At 61.9% G+C, this 4,789-nt stretch overlaps 1 non-coding gene across 1 annotated transcript; it reads left to right on the top strand.

The window, feature by feature from the left end:
- The first annotated feature begins 4,670 nt into the window (after positions 1-4,670).
- On the top strand, positions 4,671-4,789 carry LOC131863733 (5S ribosomal RNA). The gene has a single exon (XR_009362628.1). It is a non-coding gene; the product is annotated as a 5S ribosomal RNA (ribosomal RNA).

Here is a 4,789-nt window from a genome sequence, read left to right as displayed (position 1 = left end):
GTGCCCACCGGCGTTGCGCACCGTGGTGGGCAGCGAGGTGCGCACCTTTGATGCGCTGCCTTCACTAATTTCCAGAAAAAGGCAAAAAAAAATGAGATTTTAAAATTTCCGTTTTGAAAGATAGTGAAAAAAAAGGAACGCGGGGTGCCATCTTGAGCCCGCCCTGGTGCGCAGCCCAGGCAAGGCATGCGCACCAAGGTGCCCACCCGAGGTGCACACCCGGGGCAAACCGGGCTCCGACTTCGTGCAGGCCGCACCTTGGAGCACACTTCGGAGCGCTCCTTGGTGCGCACCATGGTGCCCACCAGGGCGCGCAACCCAGCCAAGGTCTGCACACCAAGGTGCCCACCCCGGCGAAGGTGCACGCGAGGTGCGCACCCGGGGCAAACCGGGGCTCCGACTTCGTGCACGCCATGGTGCCCACCGCGGCGAAGGTGCACGCGAGGTGCGCACCCGGGGCAAACCGGGCTCCGACTTCGTGCACGCCGCACCTTGGAGCACACTTCGGAGCGCTCCTTGGTGCGCACCATGGTGCCCACCAGGGCGCGCAACCCAGCCAAGGTGTGCGCACCAAGGTGCACGCGAGGTGCGCACCCGGGGCAAACCGGGGTCCGACTTCGTGCACGCCGCACCTTGGAGCACACATCGGAGCGCTCCCAGGTTCGCACCAGCGTTGCGCACCTTTGATGCGCTGCCTTCACTAATTTCCAGAAAAGGCAAAAAAAAACGATATTTTAAAATTTCCGTTCTGAAAGACGGAACGCGGGTGCCATCTTGAGCCCTTCCTGGTGCGCAGCCCAGGCAAGTTGTGCGCACCAAGGTGCCCACCCTGGCGGAGGTGCGCGCCCGGGGCAAACCGGGCTCCGACTTCGTGCACTGCATGGTGCCCACCAAGGCGCGCAACCCAGCCAAGGTGCCCACCGCAGCGAAGGTGCACGCGAGGTGCACACCCGGGGCAAACCGGGCTCCGACTTCGTGCACGCCGCACCTTGGAGCACACTTCAGAGCGCTCCTTGGTGCGCACCAGGGCGCGCAACCCAGCCGAGGTGCCCACCCCGGCGAAGGTGCACGCGAGGTGCGCACCCGGGGCAAACCGGGCTCCGACTTCGTGCACGCCATGGTGCCCACCGCGGCGAAGGTGCGCACCCGGGGCAAACCGGGCTCCGACTTCGTGCACGCCGCACCTTGGAGCACACTTCGGAGCGCTCCTTGGTGCGCACCATGGTGCCCACCAGGCCGCGCAACCCAGCCAAGGTGTGCGCACCAAGGTGCACGCGAGGTGCGCACCCGGGGCAAACCGGGGTCCGACTTCGTGCACGCCGCACCTTGGAGCACACATCGGGGCGCTCCCGGGTTCGCACCGGCGTTGCGCACCGTGGTGGGCACCTCGGAGCACACCAAGGTGGGCAGCGAGGTGCGCACCTTTGATGCGATGCCTTCACTAATTTCCATAAAAGGCAAAAAAAAAACGAGATTTTAAAATTTCCGTTTTGAAAGATAGTGAGAAAAAGGGAATGCTGGTGCCATCTTGAGCCCGCCCTGGTGCGCAGCCCAGCCAAGGTTTGCGCACCAAGGTGCCCACCCTGGCGAAGGTGCGCGCCCGGGCAATTAACCCAACTTCCAACTTCGCGCGCGCCAGGGTGGGAGCGCACCCAACAACCGGGCCTGGGAAGAGCCAATGCGAGAAACCCCACCAAACTCTCTGACAAAAAAAGAGGGGGCGCTCCAGTAACCCCGCTTCGGAGCGCACCCTGGGCAAACCCAGCCAAGGTGCCCACCCCGGCCAAGGTGCAGGCGAGGTGCGCACCCGGGGCAAACCGGGCTCCGACAACGTGCACGCCGCACCTTGGAGCACACTTCGTAGCGCTCCCGGGTGCGCACCTCAGAGCACACCAAGGTGGGCAGCGAGGTGCGCACCTTTGATGCGCTGCCTTCACTAATTTCCAGAAAAGGCAAAAAAAAAAGGAGATTTTAAAATTTCCGTTTTGAAAGATAGTGAAAAAAACGGAACGCGCGTGCCATCTTGAGCCCGCCCTGGTGCGCAGCCCAGGTAAGGTGCCACCCTGGCAAAGGTGCGCACCCGGGCAATTAACCCTACTTCCGACTTCGTGCGCGCCAGGGTGGCAACCGGGCCTCGGAAGAGCCAATGCGAGAAACCCCACCAAACGCTCCGACAAAAAAAGAGGCGGCGCTCCAATAACCCCGCTTCGGAGCGCAGCCGGGGCAAACCAAGCCAAGGTGCCCACCCCGACGAAGGTGCACGCGAGGTGCGCACCCGGGGCAAACCGGGCTCCGACAACGTGCACGCAGCACCTTGGAGCACACTTCGAAGCACTCCCGGGTGCCCACCGGCGTTGCGCACCGTGGTGGGCAGCGAGGTGCGCACCTTTGATGCGCTGCCTTCACTAATTTCCAGAAAAAGGCAAAAAAAAATGAGATTTTAAAATTTCCGTTTTGAAAGATAGTGAAAAAAAAGGAACGCGGGTGCCATCTTGAGCCCGCCCTGGTGCGCAGCCCAGGCAAGGCATGCGCACCAAGGTGCCCACCCGAGGTGCACACCCGGGGCAAACCGGGCTCCGACTTCGTGCAGGCCGCACCTTGGAGCACACTTCGGAGCGCTCCTTGGTGCGCACCATGGTGCCCACCAGGGCGCACCCGAGGCAAACCGGGCTCCGACTTCGTGCACGCCGCACCTTGGAGCACACATCGGAGCGCTCCCAGGTTCGCACCAGCGTTGCGCACCTTTGATGCGCTGCCTTCACTAATTTCCAGAAAAGGCAAAAAAAAACGATATTTTAAAATTTCCGTTCTGAAAGATAGTGAAAAAAACGGAACGCGGGTGCCATCTTGAGCCCTTCCTGATGCGCAGCCCAGGCAAGTTGTGCGCACCAAGGTGCCCACCCTGGCGGAGGTGCGCGCCCGGGGCAAACCGGGCTCCGACTTCGTGCACTGCATGGTGCCCACCAAGGCGCGCAACCCAGCCAAGGTGCCCACCGCAGCGAAGGTGCACGCGAGGTGCGCACCCGAGGTGCACACCCGGGGCAAACCGGGCTCCGACTTCGTGCACGCCGCACCTTGGAGCACACTTCAGAGCGCTCCTTGGTACGCACCAGGGCGCGCAACCCAGCCAAGGTGCTCACCCCGGCGAAGGTGCACGCGAGGTGCGCACCCGGGGCAAACCGGGCTCGGACTTCGTGCACGCCGCACCTTGGAGCACACATCGGAGCGCTCCCGGGTTCGCACCAGCATTGCGCACCTTTGATGCGCTGCCTTCACTAATTTCCAGAGAAAGGCAAAAAAAAGAAAAAAATGAGATTTTAAAATTTCCGTTTTGAAAGATAGTGAAAAAAACGGAACGCGGGTGCCATCTTGAGCCCGCCCTGGTGTGCAGCCCAGGCAAGTTGTGCGCACCAAGGCACCCACCCTGGCCAAGGTGGGTCACGGGGTGGGTCCTAGGGTGGGTAACGGGGTGGGTACTAAGGTGCGTGCCAAGGTGGGTCATAGGGTGGGTGCCAAGGTGGGCACCAGGGTGGGTGTGCACCAACCCTAGCCAGGGTAGGTCACGGGGTGGTTGTCGGGGTGGGCGTCAAGGAGCCAAGGTGGGTGGCAAGTAGCCAAGTTGCGTGCCAAGGTGGGTGTCGGGGTGGGTGCCAAGGATCCAAGGTGGGTGCCAAGGAACCAAGGTGGGTGTCTGGGTGGGTGCCGAGGTGGGAGCCAGGGTGGGTCCCAAGGTGAGTGCAAAGGTGGGTGCCAGGGTCAAGGTGAGTGCCAATGTGGGTTCCAAGGTGCCAGGGTCAGGGTGAGTGCCAATGTGGGTTCAAAGGTGCTAAGTTGGGTGCGAGGTTGGGTGCGAGGGTGGGTGGGTGCCAAGGTGTGCTAGGTGGAAGCCCGGGTGGGTCGGCATCCCATGGGTGTCGAGTTGGGTGCCTGATGGGTGCTTCTTGTCAAGTTTTAGTCGTCGGGACTCATTTCGAGCCTTAGAGGTCGTTTCTTGTCCGGTTGCCCTGTCTTCGACCTGGGAACCCAATTTTGGTCCTCGGGTCCCATTTTTTTTTGTCTCGCATCCCACTTTTGGCCTGTGGCCTTTTCGGGGTCGATTCTCGTTTTGGGCATCAGAGCATGTTTCTTCTCCTAAAACCCAATATTTGTTTATTAAGTCTCGGAACACATTTTTGTTCTCGTGGACCCATCATGGGTCTTGGAACGCATTTGTGGTCCTTGGGTCCCATTTTGCATCCCGAAACTTGTGTTTTGGTGCTTGATCCCTATTTTGGGTGCCCACCTTGCACCAAGTGCGCACCCGGGGCAAACCGAGCGCCTTGGTGCACCGGGGCAAGATCGAGCGTGCACCCGAGGCGCCCCGAACATGCACCAAGGTGCACTCGGCCCACATGTGAGCGCAGGTCGTTGCGCCCGAGGTGGTGTGTGGGCACCGCGTTGCAGACGGGACACTGCACGCACACGACGCCCCCTCCAGGTGCACGCACGTAGGCCGGGCCGGGTGCACACCCGACGCCCTAGCAAGGTGCGCGCACCCGGGCAGGGCTCACACTTGGCGAACGGGGCGCACTTCGCGAGGGAGGGTGTGCACCTCGACGGGGGTGGGTGGCCGGGGTGGATTCGCACGTGGGTCGCGGTTTGCTAAGTACACACTGCGACAAGCTCATAACGGGTGCGATCATACCAGCGTTAGTGCACCGGATCCCATCAGAACTCCGCAGTTAAGCGCGCTTGGGCCGGAGTAGTACTGGGATGGGTGACCTCCCGGGAAGTCCCGGTGTTGCACCCT

Source organism: Cryptomeria japonica, unplaced genomic scaffold (assembly GCF_030272615.1).
Source record: "Cryptomeria japonica unplaced genomic scaffold, Sugi_1.0 HiC_scaffold_68, whole genome shotgun sequence".
NCBI classification, from domain to species: Eukaryota; Viridiplantae; Streptophyta; class Pinopsida; order Cupressales; family Cupressaceae; genus Cryptomeria; species Cryptomeria japonica.
Note: the sequence above shows the minus strand (reverse complement) of the source record. Positions and strands in the feature narration are given on the sequence as shown.